Source organism: Artemia sp. Qi Xiang Cuo, chromosome 13 (genome assembly GCF_049724085.1).
Source record: "Artemia sp. Qi Xiang Cuo chromosome 13, ASM4972408v1, whole genome shotgun sequence".
Lineage (NCBI taxonomy): Eukaryota > Metazoa > Arthropoda > Branchiopoda > Anostraca > Artemiidae > Artemia > Artemia sp. Qi Xiang Cuo.
In genome coordinates this window covers 1,447,599-1,470,841 of record NC_142806.1, presented here as the reverse complement: position 1 = coordinate 1,470,841, position 23,243 = coordinate 1,447,599, and positions in this window count along the sequence as shown.

Sequence of the window (23,243 nt, the reverse complement as noted above, 5' to 3'; positions counted from 1 at the left end):
TTTCTATCTAATTTTAAGCCTATAGGGTAAAACACCCAGTAGTCGGACACTTTAATCACTTTGATAACTTTTTGACATTTAAACTACTCTAATTACTGTATTATATCACATAGAAACTTAATTTTTTTACAGTTAAAATCCCTTTCCTTTTGTTAACAAGTAGGTTATTAATTCAAATAGTTTCGCTTGTACAGCGCCTCCTATTTTTAAATTTACTAAGAACTGACAAATATGCTCATAGCCGGAAATAGGAACGGCTCATTGTAAATAGTTATGACGCAATATTGCTCATTTTCGTCCAGTGATTTGCCGATTTCCGGACGGTAGCAAACGAAACTGGTTTTCGCACAGCTGTTGCTATATGCTGTTATCTCAGACAAGGTAATTTCAAAATAGCTACTGGTTGTTAATTCACCATTTCGCAAATGAAACATTAAATTTTTAAAGATTTATTGATTTAATAAATTTGATTTTCCGAGAAGATAATTATTCAGATTGTAATTATTGAGGAAAGTGAATTATCCTTGTTATGCCATGAGGGCAGGTGGGGATCAAGGATTCTTTTCGTGGGGGGGGGGCAAAATAGGTTTATCGAATAAAAAAAATTTAGGGGTGTAAAATAGTTGATCTTATAAAATTGCATAAGTAGTAAGTTTAATTAAAGCAAACTTCAGTTAATTAAGTAAAGTACACTACTTTAGGCTACACTAGGGGGACGTGCGCTCCTTCGCCCCCTCTCCGCAGGATCAGCCACTGAATGAGGGGAACTGGTATTCCCTTTTACAATGTTTTCAACTATGCAAGATTCCAATGGTACACTTTTCATATTTATCTGACACTATTTTTGATGTGTTTTAGGCGTTTTATAGAAATCACCATAAACTTCTTTACGGAATAATATTTTACTTTTAAACAAAACCAAATAATAGTTACCATTCCTGAATCAATTTCACATAGCAACTTTTTCTCAATAGTAATTTTTTTTCAAAATGTTTTTTGCTTTTGGTTACTATGCGCTGTTGTTTGTTCTTTACTAGGTTACACCTACCTCTGCAACCATAACAGTGGTGAATCCAGAGGGGGGGTGAGGAAGCGCGCGCCCCCTAACGTAGTTTAAGTAGTGTATTTTACTTAATTAGCGCAAGTATGCATTAATTAAACTTGCTCCTAACACAAGTTTATCGGATCAACCTATTTTGCGCCCCCCCCCCTACAAAGTTCCTGGATCCGTCCTTGAACCGTAGTGAGGGGAACGTCTGGGTGAAAATCTCTACCGTGTTGAAGTTGTCTAGATTAACTCTGTAGGAAAGAATATTTTTCACTGGAGAAATTTGCCGTGGGAGTTTCCCAAGGAATAAATTCTCTAGAGGGAATTTTCTGCAGGAGCAAATTTGTACTAGGGGACTGTTTATTTGTGGGGAAACTTCCATAGAGGATGGAATGTATGGATTTTTTTTCGTGGGGGGAGGGTTACACAAAAAAACTAAAAAAGCATTTAAAAATTGGGTACTTACGCCTTATTCGGGCATCACGAAAGAAGTCAAGTTTGGCTAATGCCAAAGAAATAAAATAAAGAATGATGAATAGCCTATATCATAGTTTAGAAACAAATTTGGGCTCTATTTTTGCACATTAGGGGGGGGGTAAAGCATAGCATATGTTAAATTCGTAGCCTAACCTAGATCACATCCGTGATCTTTCTTCTGACAAAAAATACAAAATTCCACATTTTTGCAGAGAGGAGCTTGAAACTTCCACAGCAGGTTTTTCTGATACGCTGAATCCGATGGTGTGATTTTCATTAAAGTTCTATGACTTTTTGGGGGTTTCCCCCTTTTTGGAATATAAGGCAAATTTTTTTAGGCGCGTAACTTTTGACGGTTAAAACTAAACTTAATGAAACTTATATTTTTAAAAGCAGCATAAAAATCTGATTCTATTGATGTATATACGGGTATAAAAATTCCAGTTTTTAGAGTTTCAGTTGCTATTGAGCCGGGTCTCTCCTTACTTACAGTTTGTTACCACGAAATGTTTGAAAAAACCTTAAATTATGACAATTGGCAACTTACAATAACATAGAGATTACTGATATAGGTTTATCACTCCTCCCCCCCCCCTGAAAAAAATTCTTTTATGTCCCCGCTTCCCCACATTGTATCGAACCAAAAGTACAATAAACATAGGACAGGTCTATTTGATGCGGACCTCACCTTTTACCCGTTATTTATTACTAGTCCATAAATGATGAAATTATAAAAATTGTTTTCAGTTGTTATCTGAGTAAAATCGCTTATTTAACCATTGGATAGCGTGGATGAATTTATAATTTGGTCAACCGTCATTTATCGTTCGAGAAGCCCAACTCGGGACTTCAAACACTAAAATGATAAGAATTGTTTTTAAGTGCCAGGAAAATTCCCTTACTGAAGTAGGATATATGAATTTATAATTGTGTCAACGGTTTTTTCTGGAGAGGATTGGGGATAGAAATTTTGAACTCACTCAGTTCAAAATTGATAGTCCCAGAATAAACAACAATACAGATCTGGATTAAAAAATTTTGGACACCTATAAAATATTGCATTTATTATAATCTTTTGCATAGTTATACCAAACAAATCTCTTGCAATTAGCCTAGGCTAGGCTATTTTGATGGAATCAGAAGACATGGCGACTCTCAACTATAGCAGCAGAGCAAATGAAGAGGGATCTTCCCAGTGCTACGTTTCACCCTAGGCTACCGGGTTTTTTAACATTAGGCTAGGCCAGGGGCAAATCTCGAGCATTTTTATTGGGGGGGGGGGGGCAAGAGGGGGTCTATATCCGGATAGTCAAAGGGCTGGGGGTGTATAGCCTAATTGTTTTATTCACATTATTAGGGGGCCACTGCCCCCCCTTTCTACCCCAAAACGACGCCCCTGGGCTAGGCTAGTCTGGGCTAGGCCTAGCCTACCATTGGTGCCTGTAGTAGGGTAGGTGCCTGTAGTAGGCTAGGTGTATAGGCCTAATAGGCCTAATTATTTTCTTCACATTATTGGGGGGGGGGGTTTACACAAAATAAACCTTAGAAAACTCATATAAAATTTGTTTATATCAATTTTTGTAACGTTTTTACGAGTCAAGCAAACATTTCGGGGGGGGGGAGGGTTCCAATTGTCAACTTCAGAAGATATCTACCACTTTCTTTCGGGAATTGTATGTTACGATCTTCACATAGGTCTAGCCTAATAAAAACCAAACACGCTCAGAACTAACAAAAATAAGACCTTAACTTAAACGGGTTAACTGAACTTAAACGGGTAAAAAAAAACCTATAAAAAAATAAGGAAATGGTGGGCAAATTGGGCAAAGGATTTGCCCGATTTGGTTTCATGTGTGCTTGGTAGGTTAGGCTATGCCTATTCGATTTTATTTGTTTATGATGGAAAGGCAGTGTGGTCTTCGTCGCTATTTGCGTCTAGCTTACGGGGAGCAGTTGACTTATAATATCTTTTATTTTATTAGTTTAGGCAAAAAACATGCTAATATTATCAATCAACAAAAGTTTTTAGAATCTTGTAGAAATGAAAATCTTATTCCTAAGTCAAAATTAAGGACAACAAACAAAAACGACATATTATTTCCTCAGAAAGAAAATCTCTTGAGAAATTTTTGTGCGAAAATCTGTCCACGGTTGATTATTCTCAGGTGGTACGATTGGATAATAATTTATTTAGTCGCGACTTTCGTTTGTCTAAAGAACGTCGTTATAAGAAATTGGAATGAGATATGAATCTTCGACGAATCATCGTGTTTATACCCCGATGTTTAATCCTGGACTCGCTATTGTTAATCTCTCCTCTAGAGCTCTTGAACCTAAGGAAATCCAAACTCTTGAAAAAGGTCCAAAATTTTCTTTTTCACCAAAACAAGTTCCTGTGGCAGATATTGTTTCCTCCTTAGAATCTTCTTTGCACAAACACTACACATCCATTTCTAACCCAGATGAAGTAAGGTCTTGTTTTATTAATACACTTTACGGCAGCCAAAAAAAAGTTACATCTCATACTAATTTGACACCAAAAATTTTGCACGACATGAAAATCTTGTCTAATCTTCGCAAAAACCCTTCAATTATAATAACTAAAGCAGACAAGGGAAATTCACTTGAAGTCATGGATATCTTAGATTACGACAATAAAATTTATTCACACTTAAATGACACAAATACATATACTTCCATGACTCACGACCATACTGATAAGTTTGCGAATAAAATTATAACCGAATTAAAGAATCTAAAACAAAATGGTAAAATCACCCCACAATTGTATAATAAATTTCTCCCCCGAGGTAGCTTTTGCCCAAAGTTGTACGGTTTACCGAAATTACACAAGCAAGGTAGTCCCTTAAGGCCAATTGTAGCATGTACGAAAGCCCCTGCTTCCAATATTGGAAAGTGGTTATGTACAGCCTTCAAACCTTTACTTTATTGCCAAAAATCGTACATATGTAATTCGTTAGATGTACTAGAAAAACTTAAAAGTGCAAGCATTTCAAAAAAAAAAATAGTAAGTAGTTTCGACATAGTTTCTATGTACAAAAATATTGATGTAGCAATATCTGAGCAGTTACTAAAAAATAAAATAGAAGAAAACTATCATTTAATTGAAGATTCAACAGCAGGAATAGATTGTGAGGTTTTAATGTCCCTAGTCAAAATTTTTTAATAAATATTCAATGTATTTTCAGTTCCGTAATTCTTTTTATCAACAAAAAAATGGTCTCCCTATGGGGGCGCCGCTATCCGGGTTATTAGCGAACATTTATGTAGAAGACCTTGAAAATTGAGCCTTAAGTTCATATTTTTCAAAACATGTTTATTGGGGGCGTTATATGGATGATGTAATATCGCTCTGGAATTATGGGGAAAATGAACTTAGGGGCTTTCTAGATCACCTTAATACATATGACCGAAATTTACAATTTACCTTAGAAATTGAAAATGCAATAAATTACCGTTTCTAGATGTTTTAATTATTCGTGACGTTGATAAACTGGATTTTACAATTAATAGAAAACCCACGCAAAATAAAAGATATCTTTATTTTAAATCCAATCACCCCCCACAAGTTAAAAGAGGTGTTGTTACATCTCTTGTTGATCATGCCCTAAACATTCGCTCTGAACCTTACATCACAGATGAACTAAATTTTATTAGAGACATATTTATTGGAAACTGTTATCCTATTATCTTTATTAACAATACAATTAGCTAAAGATTGGCAAGACACTCCCGTAAAATTAAGGGTCTTTTGCAATGTGAAGTTCCCTTCAAGCCCTCAAATATAATTTATCTTCCATATATTCCAAAAGTCACTACAAGTTTAAAAAAGTTTGCACACAAAATAATTTTTATGTCGTATTTACAAATAATTTTAAAATCATGAATTTCTTAAATTCTGGTAAAGATATAACACCCAGTTACTCGCCAGAGAGGGGTTTAGAAAATACCATGTGACTGTGGCCATTTTTATTTTGGTATAACCCATCAAAATTAAGAAAAACGCCTGCAACAACACAAAGATGACATAACTAAAGCTTTAAATTCTAATAATACTAATATTTCCTTTGATTCTGCTTTAAGCAGTCACATATATGATAACCCTATTCATAAAATGTTTTTTGAGGAAACTTGCCTTATTAGCAATGATTTAGGCATAAAACAGATTGTTCGAGTGGCAATTGAAATTAAAATCAAAATAAATAGTAATATTTCTTTAAATAGAGATTTGGGGGAATTTTCGCTAAATGCCTTATATACAAATTTAATTAAAAATGATTTGACTAATTATATTAAAAAACCAGTAAATAACTCCACTCAACCTATTACGAATAGACCTTCTAGGCTGGTTCCCAAGAAGGCGAGACTAGCTTTAAAAGCTTGTCTGTAAATATTTTAATTCCATCTGAATGAATTGTTCTCTGTCCATTTCGTTTGGAGTACCAGTCCTGGTTGAACTTCCCTGAAGTAATGATATTAGGGCTGTTTTAAAAAAATTTTTAAACAGTTTTAATGATTGAATTTTAATGTAAGTTTCTTTTATAGTGTTTTTATTCTCTTCGTCTGTTTTGTTGAGGACGGCTCTTGGATATAGGGTCGAAATATTCATTTAAAGTTGCGTTCCACTGTCTTGTATAAAAACTTCCCTGTTGTTCTGCTTATTTGTTTAAAAAAGGCTAGATCATCAAAAACCTGTTTTTGACGGGTTAATTTAAGACACCGCTATAGGGTAATAGAATGTAGGCTATGGCGGGGTTTTCATTGCATAGGCCTATAAGATATTTAAACTGTTGTTTTTTGGGGTTTAGGGGGGAAGGTACCTATGTTAGATTAGGTAATGTAATAATATATGCTATGCTTTACCCCCACCCCATTTTTTGGAGGTGTTTTTACTGGAAAAAAATTGGGGGCCGGTTTTATGGAAAAATAAAAATAAAAAAACGCATACAAAATTTGTTTATATCCATTTTTGCCACGTTTTATGAGTCATACAAACATTTCGGGCGGGGGTGGTGTTAAAACCCCCTATCCTCCCTCTGGGTAGGCCTTCGGCCTTGATAGCCTACCATCTTTTGCATTTGCAGCATTGGTAGGCTAAATAGCCATGCATTCAAAAAACCGAGTTGATTCAAATTCAATTTGGTCTTTCTCTCGACCAATTTTGAATACTTTGGTCTACCAGGGGGTGTGACGACGCCGAAGAATAGTCTGCTTACCCCAAAAAACGTCTAGGGCCGGCCCTGGTTTGGCATAAAACGATCATTTAGAATTTTAAAATCTTTTCTTTCTTTATCGATAATGCTTTCGAAAGGCCTACGACCGAAGTAATTGAAGCCATTGAAAGAGAAGACATTTTGGACCCGAGGGATATAGCCAATGGTGGAACAGCAAGGCCAAGTCCATAGGACCAACCACAAGAAAGGACACAAACGTGGAGGTAAGTCAGTGGTAAGTTATAATGAACAAAATATCAAGCAAGCACTAACGGATCATTTTGAGGGTAAGTCAATGAGGAACGCAGCTATAGACAATGGTGTTCCTAAAAGTACACTGAATAATCGGATTAAAAAAATTACAAGTCAGGGGCAAGGCTTGGAGGATGGTTGGATAAAGCCAAAACGAGGACCTCCTCCAATTCTCGGTGAAGAAATTGAGGCAGTTGCTGTAACCTGGGTTAAGACCATGCAGAAAGCTGGGTTTCCGGTAACTAAGGAACAATTACGAAGCCAATTGGCACAGGTAGCAAAGGTGCAGGGCGTAGCTGATAAATTTTTAAGTGATGGCACACCAGGTGATAAATTCATGATAATTTTTTTTAAAACGTCAACCTGACGTGGCAGTACATAAAGCGGAACCTACACATGGTGGTAGGACAGCACTGACAGAAGAAAAAATTTTAAATCACTTCACTCTTCAAAAAGAGCGACTTCAGACCGAGGAAGGAATGACTGATGAATATTTTACAAATGCTGCTCTATGGTTTAACTGCGACGAGACGATGTTCAGGTACGAATCACCTTTGAAGGTTTTAGCAGAAAAGGGATCTAAAAATGTTTTTAATAGGTCTGTTAACGAAAAGGATGGGTTAACCGTGTTGGCATGCATTAATGCTAAAGGTGAGTCCCCCCCTCTATTAGTGTAAAAGGGTACTAGGCCTATCAAAAATGTCCTTGAAACAGTTCCAGTAGATGTGAAAGCTTTCCATAGCAATTCAGGATGGATGACACAGGATTTGTTTTTCAAATGGATGGAAGAAATATTTCATCCATTAAAGGTTGTTTTGACTATGGATAACCACAGTAGTCACATATCCTTGAAGACATCAGAATTTGGTAGGAAAAATAATATTAGGCTATTGTGCACATTACCTAATGCTTCTCACATTTTGCAGCCCTTAGATGTAGGTGTAATTAAGCCACGAAAAGGCAATTGGAAGAAGCACGCGGACCTCTGGACGAAAGGACACGTGGATGAACATGGCAATAGGATTGAAATCATCCATTGTGGTCCTCCTAAACTGGTCAAGAAGACGACCTTTTGTCAACATCTTCCATGTATCTTTAGGAAGACAATGACTCAAGAGATATGTAAAAGTGCATTTAGGAAAAGTGTAATTTTCCCGTGGAATTCCCAAAACATTGGTTTTAGTAGGTTAACTGAACTTAGGCCTAATCAGGATGTAGCTAGGCCTACACAGTGTGATTTTACCAGAGTGTGAAGAAAACCGAATAAATGGCAACCAGGGTCAAATAAATAGTTCTATCATAGGTCAACCACTGGATAAAACCAGAATCCAAATAATAAAGGAACATTTAGAAAAATATCTTGACCCAGTTACATTACAGGAATTTGTCTCCAATGACGGTTCAATTTGGACCGGTCGTCCAGACATGCGTGGTCTGTATACATATTGGAGGTCCATTGAAGAGGAGTATCAGTCAGAAGTACGGGCTACCTCCTTGAACCTCTGTACTTCTACACTTCTGTCGTCGAGAACGCTCACCGATTTTAACCTGCCTCATTTGCCGAAAGGGCCACTAGCCCCACAAGCTGAACCGTTGATTGATATCGACGAAACCTCAGCGTTATCCAATGAGACGTTTAACAGAGGGAGTTCTCCTGCACAAACTAATGAGGTATTTCAAGAGAGTCCTCCAATCTCACCAAATAAAAACCTCATTGGAAGCCCCTTAGGTTCGTGTGAAGCCCCTTACATTTGTGAGAAACCCCTTACAGGAAACACATTACCTTCGTGTTTTCTGATATTTTTTTTGCGTGTCACTGTGAATAGACTCAATGAGAGATTAGATAGAGAAAGTACCCCTACCAAGAGATTAACAGTTACCCCCACCAAACCAATTTTAAGTGTTCCAGTTATAAATCAGCCAAAGAGATTAATACTTACACCCACAAAACGACTTTTAAGTGTTCCATTAACAAATCTGCCAAAAAGGACAAATACCAGATCTGTCTACCCAAATCCCGTCCTAACTTCAGAGGAGACGATTTCATGGCTTAAGCAAAAGGAGATTTCAAAAAACGTACAGAGAATTGGATATGTGTGATATGTCGTGGGTCGTAGAAGGATGAGCGCAACAGGCACAAAGATGACCATTGGGTGGAATGCTCTCAAGAGGACTGTGGCTCAAAGATGCACAGAACTTACATTCCTCCGGAACTTGCTCGTCAATCAGGTGCAGCAGATCTAGACAGGTATTTAAAGGGCAAAGAGACAACTTTCTACTGTGACAGCTGTGTAGACAATGATGATGATGAGGATTAGGCCCTAATCACACTTTGGTACAATTCTATTATCTGTAAGACACGAAACAAGTGAAGCTTAGTTAATGCTAATGAAATACAACAAAATAGGTTAAAAATATAATAGTTTAGAAATAAATTTCGGTTATATATTTGCACATCAGGGGGGTGGGGTAAAGCATAGCATATATTCAATACGTAACCTAACCTAGGTACCTCTCCCCCCTAAACCCCAAAAAACTAAAGTTTAAATATAATTCCCACAGTGAGAAACCCCTGAATACCTGTCTATACTGCATAAGATAGCGTCAGATCTTTGGTTTTTTCGAGTGGATGTTTTTCGTGTCTTACAGATAATAGAAGTGTACTCATATTTTTACCAATCTGAGGTTTTGTTAAGTAAAGAGTTTCCTTAAAGTAAAAGAATGCAGTCTAGTCTTTTTCAAAAATTAAATTGGGTAGCGTCTATGTTGTAATACTAGAAATGATTTGATTCTAGGCTATATATTTTCGTTTATTTTGATTGAATGCCAGCCTAATTTTCTTTTATTGTCTTAAAACTATCCAAATACGTATCCTATACAAGCAAACCATTCACAAAAATACAATATATATCAACATAATACCAAAATGAAAAATATAAGCAAAATATATACATTTGATTACACTTTTTAGGCTTATGTGTATTAAGTAAAGTGTTATATATTATGACTGACGTGGTCTGCACAAGTTGGGTGCATTGCACATAGACCATAAACCCTTTTCTCCTCCTAAATCAGTGGCGCCTTAACGCGGCGGAGGGGTTTAACAAAATGGAGTTAAGCAATGAAACCAGTAGCGGTTTTAGGCCTCGTAATCTGAAGGGGCAAGGTATGCCATTAGAGTGTAAAATATAAAATATAAAATAAAAGAATATAATGACAGAAAAATTGAGGAGGGGGCAACTGTCCCCAGGCCTAGAACCGTCACTGAAAGAAACAAGGAAAGTTTCACGTAATACTGTTTTAACTCCATTTTGGCCAAGTCCACTGCTTAGATTTGAAGCCTAGATTTAATTGTCTATTGATTTTTTTTAGAAAGTCTTATATTTCGATGACGCACCATAGGCTACCACTGGGACGCTACATTTTCATACTGTCCATCATTTTCAGCCTTCAAGTCAACGATTTTCAACAAGAGTCTATCTACATTTTCATACCAAAATTTGCCATAGACCACCGAAGTTTGAAAACTGAAGATATTCTTTTATTTTATTTTTTTTAATACTGTTTTTATAAGAATTGTTTTCATTATATTGAGCTACAAATTATGTAGGCAATTGAATGTTACATTGTTGTAAATACAATATTAAGCGTAGGCTATTGGTCGAAGACACGCCATTAAAAATAATTGAAGGGGGCTGGATAGGCTAGTCAGTGCAGTGGCGGATCCAGGGGGCTAGGGGGTGCGCACCCCCCTAATGTAGTTTAAAGTAGTGTAATTTAACTAATTATCACAATTTTGCGTTAAGTAAACTTGCTCATCACAAAATTTTTTCGACTCAACCTGTTTTGCACCCCCCCCCTCAAAACAAAACGGGATCACCCCGTTACTAAGCGTTGTATTACAGCGCGGCGCAGCAAATCTGATTTAAGTACGACAAAAAAACTTAACTAAAAATAAAGAAGTAACATTACACCTTTTTAAAAACATACATTATTCTATATTTTGAAGAGGTTGTGCCCTCCTCAGCACCCTGCTCTTTATGCTAAAGTTTGAATCTGTCAAAACTATTAAAGAAAAATTATTTGGCTCGTATACGTCACAGACTATTCTGATTGCCCTTTTATTGAGAGGACGACCAGAGAAATGTAAAATCACGAGGGGTCAGAACTTAAAACTTATACCATCAAATGTGATGAGACCAATTTTTATCGCCCAAAAAAAGGTCACTAAAAAATATTTGAAGTAATGATAATCAAAAGTTAAGAAGAAAAAAAAAAAACTATTAATAGACCGGCAAAACTTAGGTTTAAAAGATAATTGCGAAATGAATAAATAATGTGGTTAGAAGGTAAGCGAAAGCAAAAATTTCAAGCGACAGGAAGAATCAGAACGTGTTAAAAATAAAAGTAAATGATTGTCTGGTTAACAGGCTTGCAAAATAGAGTATCAGAACATGTCAAAAATGAAAGTGAAGAACCAAGTTTGCACCTTTAGAGGAAAAGTGGAAGCGATAATGAGAAAAAGTCCACAATGAAAATAAGTAAGTATATGTAAGTATGACGGCACTAGACCCTTAGGGCTCAAACAAGCAGTCGTGATTTGTATTTTGTGATATACCATAACAATAAATTATGTTCGGTACTTGTTAAATATTATCTTGTCAGCTGGGCGCCCATAAGGAGCGGGGGGCAAGGGGGTGGTTGCCCACCCCAGGCTGAATTAATTTTTAATTTAATTTTATTAATTTTAAAAAAACTTTACACTGAATATGTTTTCAAAGAAAATTAAAGATTTCTTTTAATTAAAAATGAGCAGAAATAAAGTCAAATAACTTTCTAAGCGTAAAAATGCCACAAATCACCATCAATAAATAAACGAAACTCAAAATGAACAGAAATTATAATAAATTGCCGAGTCAAACTGAAAACGAGCAAAAATTCCCCAAGGGCATCCAATGAAAACATCCCCCAGGGGCATAACCTAAAACTCTGATCCCCATACTTTGGAGGATTGATTCAATCCCATATGCCGTGTTATGAGATCTTTGGACTACTTTTTAACAAATGGCTATCTTAGAATTTTTATCGGATGTATTGGGGGAAAATATAACGTAGGGGGACGGGGGGGGGGTTGTTGTATAGCTACCCTCCAATAAATTAGACTCTTAAAAATGGCTCTTCAACGTCCGAGTTCTAATCCAATGAGCCCCCTCCGAAGTTTATACCCCGTTTCCATAAAAACCTTAAATGGCCTCGAGGCATACCTTACAACCCTCGCCCTCTGGACCACTTGCCCTGCGGAGGAGGTTTTCATCCTCAATGACATATTTTCTGAACTTTTAAACTACGTCAAACAAAATAACTCTCTTGTGATTTTGACTCGAAGCGTTAGGGGAAATGATGGGCGTAGGGGGGGGGGGGTGCAGATTGGGGGGTTCAAACTGGGAGCAAATTTGTGCTAGGAGGCTGGTTATTTGTGGGGAAACTTCCATAAAGGATAGGATTTCTGTTTTTTCTAGGGGGAGGGGGGTTAAACAAAAAAACTAAAAAAAGCATAATTGGGTACTTACGCATTATGCGGGCACCGCATAATTTACAAGTCAGACAAATATGTTTTTTTTTTGGGGGGGGGGAGGTTGAACCCCCCCCCCCTGGGTACTGCCTTGCCCAAGGAACAAATTTGCTACTGTACAAGGAAACCGGTCACGAAAAACCTGTCAAATAGGCTATTTGCAAGAGACCGCTATAGATAAATGACTGCAAAGTCATTCATCTAAGACATAAAGACAGGCGATAATCTCGTAAAATGTTCTTAGTTTTTCTTTTAAATAATCAATTGTAAGCTGTTTTGTGGATCTAATTGACTTTCCAAATGGAAGGCCTAAATACATAACCGAGATGGAAGATCAGAATGTAGCTGGACCAACTTGGATTGTTTCAAATGTAGAGGTTACTTTTTGACTTTGTATGCCTATCAGGAATCGCTAGAAAAGTTGCATGAGCGTTTTGCATGCCATGTCCTTGACGAGACTCAATTTGGTTATCGCCGTGATCACACTTCCTGCCAATTTCATTATAGATATACTTCTCAAAAAGCTTTTCAATCGTTGAACATGCAGTTATTACTTTATGTGACTCGCCAACATTTTGGATCTTTTTTTCTTAAGAATAAACTTTACTTGACCTTCAAGTAGCGCATCAAGAATATGATATGCTACTTAAGACTACGCTAGGGGGCGCGCACCCCCCTCACCACACCCCCGATCCGCCACCGTTAGCCGTTAGCTTATGGGTTTTGCAAAAAGGAGTGACAAATCTAGGGGCAAGTCCCCCGCCCAAATTATATAGGACGAATGTAAAATAAAATAGGATGAATGTATAATAATTTATAAACAAACTTTGGCTATATATTTGCACATTAGGGGTGGGGATCATACCATATATAAAATACGTAACTAAACCTAACCTAGGTACCTTTCCCCCCCCCCCTTAAACCCCAAAAGTCAATCGTGAAAATATTGACACTCACTGAGAAACCATGGCTTTGCAGTCATTTATCTATAGCGGTCTCTTGCAAACAGCCTATTTGACAGGTTTCGTGACTGGTTTCCTTGTACAAAAGCAAATTTGTTCCTTTGGGCAAGGCAGTACCCAGGGGGGGGTTTGAACCCCCCCCCCAAAAAAAAAAAAAAATATTGGTCTTACTTGTAAATTATGAGGTGCCTGCATAATGCGTAAGTACCCAATTATGCTTTTTTTTAGTTTTTTTGTTTAACCCACCTCCCCCCAGAAAAAAACAGAAATTCCATCCTTTATAGAAGTTTCCCCACAAACAACCAGCCCCCTAGTACAAATTTGCTCTCGAAGAAAATTTTCTGTTACTCGGTCATTAAAATCAAGTTCCCCGCTATTAAAATGATATTTTTTCTTCATTAAAATGACAACAACAACAACTCCGTTGAGCCTAAATATATAGCCCAAATTTGTTTACAAATTATTGCATATTCATCCTATTTTATTTTATTTCATTAGCATGAACCAAACTTGACTTCTTTAGCAGTGCCCACATAATGCACCAGTACCAATGTTTCTACAAGTTGACAAGAGCATGCCCCTCTCCATAGAATCCTCAAAATCTTTAATAATTTTTTCAAAGATGGCCATTTGTTGTCGTAGAAACTTTGGAAAGTGCTTCGAAAAGTGGGTTACGCAAATCCTTTGCACGAGAAGAGATTTCTTAATTGCTTTTAACAGCTGTTTTTGTTTGAGAAGTCGCATTTTGATTCTTTTTTTCTTTATTTTTGCCGTTTAGTAAATTGATGTGAGACATGTCATGTATTGAAGTGACATGTTTCACCTATATTGATAGGGCATGTGCACTTAATTTCAATTGAATTCCGATAATAAGAATGAATTTAAGCTAAATTAAGACATCAGGACGAAGGATTACGGAGTATTCTCTTCTATAAGGGGCTACATTTCAGTCACGTATATACAAGATTGAAAGCAAAGAAATAATAGAAGGCACCTTTTCTCGGTAGAAAGCTCAATATTTGTCTTGAAGAATGCCAAAGCAAAAAAAAACTTCGACATTGAAGCAAAACAAGCGTATTTTGGGTGCAGCTGCTGACGAGGAGAAGGAGATTGAAACTTAAATTGACCAGTAAGTAAACTTGGTCAGTAAGTAAAAATTTAATCAACAGGCCCTCTCTAACGTTTGACTAGCTTCTGATTTGACTAGTTGACTGGTTTGTAGTCCTAATATTAATTAATCTAAAAAAAATTTCCAAGGAAGTAAAGAGCAAAGTTGAAACTTAAAACGGACAAAAATTATTGCTTCACAGCCTATCTAATATATATCAATCAAACTAGTACAAATAAACCAAATAATTATGTTTCCCTGTGTTCCTAAGATTATAGAAAACTAACGCTTTACTGAAAACACAAAAATCAAGTATTAAAAACTGGAATATTGAATTGGGAGTCAAAAGTGAGTATGAAGCCTGACAACAATAGACTAATCTATAAAGCTTTTCATAGTCTTACACCAGCTGTGACATCAGTAACTTGCCATATACAATTAAAATTATCTTAAAACCATAAGCGTAGAATTAATTTTTTTTTAATAACCGCAAGTCATTGAACAGCATACAGATTATTGGATTGATTTATCAGGTAGCATTTTGGAATAATATTCAATAGTGCCATAAGCTATAATATCAATAGTGATTAATAAACAATCTTCAAACGTAAGATATATGCTTTATTATTACTTGAAATGAAGATCAAATAAGACATAATATGAATTCTGAAAACATGGTTATTTGTGAATTTCAAGCTATGATAAAAATTCCAAAGCTAATCCATAGTCCTGATCCTAGTGCTATCAAGATGGCTTTACTTCGAACTTGTCTACAAAGTAATCATGACATGCCTTTTTAAAACGAAAACGACAGCCAGTCATTGAAATGAGCCATCGTGCAGAAGTGATACAAAATCAAACGAGAAAAAAAAATGAAGCAACAATCCTATAATGAATTGTTATTCAAGCGGTTAAACAAGCGATTTTACTGAGATAGCAACTGTAAACAATTTTTCTAATTTTATCTTGAATGGAATCTTAATCAATTCTGGTTGAATGTTGAGGTTCGAAGCTACTAGACCTTACCAATGTTTATATTAATTGATTTTCTATGCAAGGCGTGGAAGCGGGGTTACAAAAGAATTTTTTTTGGGGGGAGGGGATTACTGATACTGATTACTGATACACCTGTATCAGTAATCTTTATGTTGTTGTATGTTACCAATTGTTACGCGCCTGAGAAAAGTTGCCTTATATTTGAAAAAAGGGGGAAACACCCCCAAAAAGTCATAAAACTTTGATGAAAATCACGCCATTGGATTCAGCGTATCAGAAAAACCTGCTGTGGACGTTTCAAGCTCCTCTCTGCAAAAATGTGGAATTTTTTATTTTTTGTCAGAAGAAAGATCACGGGTGTGTGTCAATTTTTTTTATTTCCCCAGGGGTGATCGTACCGATCCAGTAGTCCTAGAATATCGTAAGAGGGCTCATTTGAACGGAAATTAAAAGTTCTAGTTCCCTTTTTAAGGGACCAAAAAAATTCGAGGGCAGCTAGATCCCCTCTTACGCTTCTTTCCTCCCAAAATTGGCCAACAAAAATGGCCCTTGGATTTACTTTCTAATCTGGTTCGGTTTATATGTGACAGCCTCTTTTCAGGCATGGGTAACTTATTCCTCTTTTCAGGCCTGGGTACCCGCCCAAGGTAACCTATTTCCTTACTCCTGCTTCAGAAATATGCTATGCAGAAATATTTCGATATGCTGATGATTATCTGTCATAGCTTCTGAAAAAAAACCAACAAAACTTCTAAGATCAACCTTCTATCAAAACTGATCACTGGTTGTCCTTCCCCTTGAAAAAATAAATACAAATTTTTAAGCATGGTTATCTCCTGAATCTTGCGTTTTCAATATGACTTTTACTTTTAGGTAGTGCATAAGACATACGTAACAACCAATTTGTGGTTGTTTGTCAAAAATGATTCGTTGGTTAATTTTGATGATGTTCTACAGCTTAAGTCGCAAGAACACAAACTAAAAGGAATCATTGAGCATCATTGGGCTGTGACGCAAATAAGGGGCATTTTACTGCCACTTTAAAATGCGAAAAAAAAATTTCAATTTTAACAGTAGAAAAGGGGGTGCCAGTCGTGACGGGCACCATATATGGGCATAGAATACTGAGAGGGTTTAATTTATTCAAGGATTATCGATCGAGTCTAATGGGGTCAAGGTCAATTGATTTGTTGTTGTTCGTCTAGGTGTATTGTCTCCGGGACAAAGTTTGCACATGCGCATTGACGGTGGCGAGAGATGTATTGATCTAGGACAAGAGGGGGGAAGTGGATTTCCGAGAACTTGATTTACATAATCGGTGGGGGAATGTATTGATCTGATAACGGAAAACAGGATCACGTGTCTCCTTCAAAGCCAATCAGGGAGTAGGTTACATCAGGTTTCCCATTACATCACAATTTGCCCTTGAGATTTCGTATATAACGGACATACGTTGTGATTAAACTTTCATAAAGTTCTATGACGCCATGGATAAAACATTGAACATTGACAAGGAAACTTCATCTACAATGATTAACAATGTGAGTTCTGTTTAGTAAATTTTCATACTTGATTTCCAAATAAAATTATTTTACAGTAACCCCTCCAGTAAATTCAGGGTATACCCCCCCCCCCCCACAATACAAACTCTACTATATGATGTTTATACTCACTAGAAAGTGTAAAATACGTTCTTTTTTACCATTTAAACCTCCCCCTTCTGTTTATGACTTTAATTCTTCCAATGGAAATAACTATGTTTTTTGTTAAATTCAGTATCTTACCTAAAAGTAACAGTCAACTTTCTGTCAACTCTTAATATACTGACCCTCTTATGACTTAAGCATTTCCGCAAGGATTTAAAACCTTAATTATTGATATCTGTCATGTACATCATGCTTCTTAATCCTTACGAAGGCGGCTTAGCAAAAAAGGTTTCTCTGAGAAGATACTTTTCCAGTCCAATTAAAACATCGATTTATAATTTGAGTTCTATTTAGTAAAATTTCCAAAAGGTTATTTCCAAATAAAATCATTAAACAAAGCTCCCACAATATTTTCAAATTCAGGTAACCCCCCCCCAATACAAATTCCACCATATGTTGTTTATACTCGCTAGAAAGTGTAAAATACGTTCCTTTTTACCATGTAAACCTCCCCTCTCCCCCCTCTGTTTACGACTTTAATTCTTCCAATGTAAATAACTATGTTTTTGAACTCTCTTTTTGACAGCCAACTTCCGTCAACTCTTAATATACTGACCCCCTTATAACGCTAAACCGTGAAGATTTAAATATTTTGAAAAATCTTCTCTCATTAGTTGTGATTTGGGGATAAAACAGGTGGTCCGGGAATCAATCGAAATTAGGCTCAAAATAAATAAAAATATTTCCTTAAATAGGGACTTAGGAAAATATTCACTGAATTCTTTATACTCAAATTTAATTAAAAATGATCTAACAAAATATTTTATTAAACCAACTGAAAATAGTATTGAACCCGTTATAAAAGGGCCTTTAAGACTAGCTGCTAAAAAAGTAAGATTAGCTTTGAAAACTTGCAGTTAATAATTTCATTTTATTTCGTTTGGATGAATTCATCCTCTTTCATCATTTTATTTATCAGTCCTGTATGAACTTCGTTGAAGTAAGGATACTGGGGCTGTTTTAAAGGTTTTTAAAAGCATTTTTACTTTTAAACTTCGTATTTTAATTTAAGTTGTTTATATATATATTTTGTCTTTAATGGTGTGTTGAAAACGGCCCTTTGACATAGGGCTGAAATATTCCCTGATTTACATTGCACTGTCTTGGAAAAAAAATTTCCCTATTGTTTTTAAGTTGTGTTTGTTTGAAATATTGAATAATTATTGACACCCTACAATTGCACTTCCTGCTTGTTAATTCACTTGAATTACGTTAGCGGACAAAACAGCAGCACCGGTGCAGTCAAATGCAGTGTTCTTGGACATGAACTCATTGTACCCCTCGGCAATGTCTCACTATTGTTTGCCGTGTGGAAACTATCAATGGCTTGAGAATCCTTGTGAGTTCCCCGACATTACCACCGTCGAGGACAATGGGCCACAAGGATGGTTCTTTGAAATTGACGGGAATGTTCCACTGGCGCTTCACGATTCAGTCAGAGATTTTGTTTTTCCCTGTATCAATCGACCAGTGACTCACAATTGATCATTGGTCAAGGATATGGCGTTTTTTTACAATGTGTGCAAGGTGCAATGGCCAAGGGAGGGGGAGGTTCAAGTTTACTATGGGGATACAGATTCTCTGCTGGTAAAAGTAAAAACCGGGGCTTTATTTGGAGATTTAGAAAATGGGGAACACATCAGCTCGCGGATGGATTTCACTAACTGGAATCCGTCCCTCTACCCCGAGTTGGTGAAACGTCAGGCCCCCAACCAACTACTAATTTTAAAATCAGAGACGATGGGTGATTTGATATCCAAGGGGGTGTTCCCGGGTCCTAAAGTATATTGCGTGGAAACTCATAATAGGGCTGTAAAGCAAGCGTGTAAAGGGGTACCTACACATTTTGTAAAGAACAATTTCAACATGAGTGTGTACAGAGACTGCGTAGAGAATACCCTAGTGCCGAGAGCACAAGTGCTTGCAATTCGCTCTCTACAGTATAAAAATTATACTGTAAGAGTGGAAAAGAATGCAATGTCATGCATATCCGACAAAGTCTTTGTGCTCGAGAATGGTGTAAGTGTACTCCCCCATGGCCACTACCGTATTTTAGACCGGGTTGAATGCATAGACTATCGCAATCAACTTGGTCTGGATGAATTAACCTAAACTTAACCCAACCCAACCCTAACCCAAACCTCACCCAAACCTTTCATGAATTAAATGAACTAACCTGTAGCAGCAGTGAACACGGCTATTGTATACTGTTTTTACCCCAGGGGATGGGGGGTCCCGCCCGCGGCCGGCTTTAGGCCCAGGGATCCCGGGGGGGGGGGGATCCCACCCGCGGCTGGCTTTCAACCCGCGGCTCCCCGGAGGGTGGAGGGTATTAAATTCATAATGTTCAACTGTGCTATTTTAAGTTCATGTTCGTGTTTTTTTTTCAAGTTCTGTTGTACAAAAAGTGCTAATGTACAAAAAGTGATGTTGTACAAATAGTGTTTGTTCTTGCTGAACAAAAAAGTGTTTTTTTTTATGACAATAAGTGTTGTACATATAGTGTCGTTGTTCTTGTTGAACAAAAAGTGTTTTGATAATAAATGTTGTTCTTCATGTTTGAAGAGAAGTGTCATTTTTTCTTATGTCAATAATGTTTGAACAAATAGTTTTCGTTCTGGTTGAACAAGTGTTTTTTTTATTTTGTTCATGTTGAACAAATAGTGTTTTTATGTCGAATAAATGACCATGAAATATTGTTTTTGTTGTTCTTGTACTAGAGAGATCTAAGAAAAAACTACTACTACTTATTCATTGGACAAGTATAATTTACAGTTAGTTGTAGTCCGACTGTTGTCAACAGCAGCAGCAGCATGAATCAATTTAAAACACCATTCAGGTCATTTCTGTGTGGTCCATCAATGTCTGGGAAAAAGACACTTTTAGCTAAAATAATTCAAAATTGTAAGAAAATGTTTTTGGAAAAACCAAAGAAAATTTATTATTGCTATTGTATTTGGCAGGAGTCCTACGATCAAATAAAAGCTATTGCCACACCCATACCAATACAATTCATACGGGGACTTGATGTTTTCAATAGTATTGAACCAAACTCGTGGCTGATTATTGATGATTTGGCTGAATCCATTGAAGATTTGGCTGAATCTCACAGGAAATGCTACAGCTGTTCGCTGTTCGCTCTCATCATGAAAACATTTCCATAACCCTAGTTCTACACAATCTGTTTCATCAGAGCAAATGTATGCAAACCCTTGCTTTGAATTGCACCATCTATATTATCTACCGAGTTGTTCGTGATTCTAGCTCGCTAATAACTCTCAATAAGCAAATATACCCAGGCCCCCCAAATTTCTGCTGTCAGCGTACACTCAGGCGACAAATAAGCCCTTCGGCTACATTTTCTAGATCTTAATCAGAGCCCACCCGAGGAACTAGGTGTAGTCACAGATATTTTCGACAATAAAATTATTGTATATCTTCCGGTGAACAGTAGAAAAAGCTATTAGTTGTCATTATGGAATTGAAGAAACTACACAAACAACGGCATTTATTTTCCGTTTTAGGCACTTCAAAACCTCCACTTAGGAAGGCCATACTCAAACATGGTGTTGACAATGATTTCGTTAATCTAATATCTGAACTTTGTTTAAATTTAACTGAGGGCAATGTACACTTGCCAGAAGATGTTAGACAACAGAAAAAGCAACATCGTTCCACTGTACGCGCCTTGGCTCCCAAAAACAAGGGAAAAATTTTTTAAAGAAAACATCTCCTTCAAGTGGGCGGTAGCTTTTGTACACTTATACTCCCAATCATTGCAAGACTTGTAAACAATTTTCTCAACAGATTGGCTAAACCCTATAAATTGATATCATTTTAACATTTCCTCTCACGAGTGGAACATTTTGAAGGCAATCTAAGAAAATTCATTAATGGTGAGAATATTGCCGATGACAAAAAGTTAGTTTGACTTCAAGGTGCATTGCGACGTTTTGAAAAACTTAGACCTTATCGAGAGAGACTTACCGCCGCCATCACCGTCACAGATCCCTCTAAACGGGAAATATCTCCTCAAGATTCTGTGCAATCAAAGGAGAAGGAATTGAATTCCATAGTGACAACAATTGGAAACCTATGGCCAGTGACCTATCGAGAACAAATTAAAAGAGTATTATCATATCTCATGTTGGAAACTGCTAGTGATCAAGTTCAAGTTTATAGCGCAGGTAAACGAATTATAATTCAGGGAAAAAGTTATAATCTAGTTGATTTAATTTGTGATATGGTGAAAAACCGTAAAGGACTTTTATCTTTTGATAATAATCTATACACTTTTCTAAATGCATCAAACTTCCCCAAAAGTCTTATTGGCAATAAGCAAATTCTAAAGAAACTAAGAGAATATAGTCCTCCAACAACGCCAACACTACCACCATTTAAAAAAGAAGAAGATTCAATATTGGAAAATACTAGCAGTAGCAGCAGCAGCAATGATTTTATAACACCTTTGGCTGCTAGTAAAAAGCGAAGACGGATTGGATCACACTCCTGTGTGCCAAGGGGAATTGTACATTGAACTGAATATTTGCTTTCAAAAGTGATAAAGTTCTGAAATCTGTCTATGCGAATATTAGTTAAGCGAGGAGCTTATGCACCCCCAAAACACTTTATAAAGCTACTTCCGACAGCACATTAAAAAAAGAACTTGTGTATCTACAAAATGTACCCAGTGCCGCGCTACATTGGAATCACTTGGTTCGTGGCAAACAATATCGACGAACTAAAGCCTTTTTCCCTCTGCATATAATGCAAACTGATCTTTTAACTTTTGACAGGATTCAACGACGTCACAATACACCCTACAAATATATTCTAATGGCAAGTGTCTTTAGTCGCTATGCCTATGCCATTCCATTACGGTCAAAGAGAGGTGTTGAAGTTGCTCAGGCTTTAGAAAGTATTCTTGAACAGGATTGCTATAGAAAAATTCAATCAGATCGTGCTAGCGAATTTGTTAAGCCTCATGTGCAGATGGTTCTATTGAAATATAATACAACACTTTATCATAGTCACAGCCCGATAAAGGCTGCATTGGCTGAACGATTGATAAGAACGATTCGTCTATTAATTTCAAGATATTGTACACTGGAAAATACACCTGCTTTTATTCATGATTTAGATAAAATTGTTTTGTATAAAGGTGGACCAAGAAATGATCCAGCCAATTATCGATCACTTTCAATTTTATCAGTATTTAGTAAAATATTCGAAAAGGTTATGCTTTCTCGTCTCCGTACTTTCTTAAAATCTAAAAATTTTCTTCATGATTTTCAATTTGGTTTAAATGCAGAAGAGAATTTGAACTTTTCTATCTTCTATCAAAAATTTGGGACATTATTTTAAATTTTTTCATCTCTTTGAGAAAGATCTGAATTGGAGTGGAAAATTTTTATATTATTTTGGGAAAATAGAATTGAACTTTTTATCTTCATAGCAAATATACACAACTATAGAATAGCTTTTTCTATCTACTACGGAAAAATTTGGAACAGAACTTTAAATTACTTTATGTCTTGGTGAACTTAAAACTGGAGTGGAAGATTTGCATTTTCTCTGGAGAAATTAGGATTGAATTTCGTTCTTTGGTAAAATTCAGAAGTGAACTTGAAATTTTCTATCTTCTATGAAAAATTGGGAACGTTATTTTAAATTTTTTCATCTCTTTGAGAAAAATTTGAACTGAAGTGGAAAATTTGGTATTTTTAACCAAACCAAACTTGCTAGTTCGAACAGAAAAAGTGTTATCACTGATGAAAAATATTATTTCTAAGAGAAATTTTTGATCATAGTGTTCTCAATCTTTTTAGGATGTATGGCTCGGGTGGGAACTCACAGTTGAGGATTCTAAGTCCGACCAAGTGGTCTTC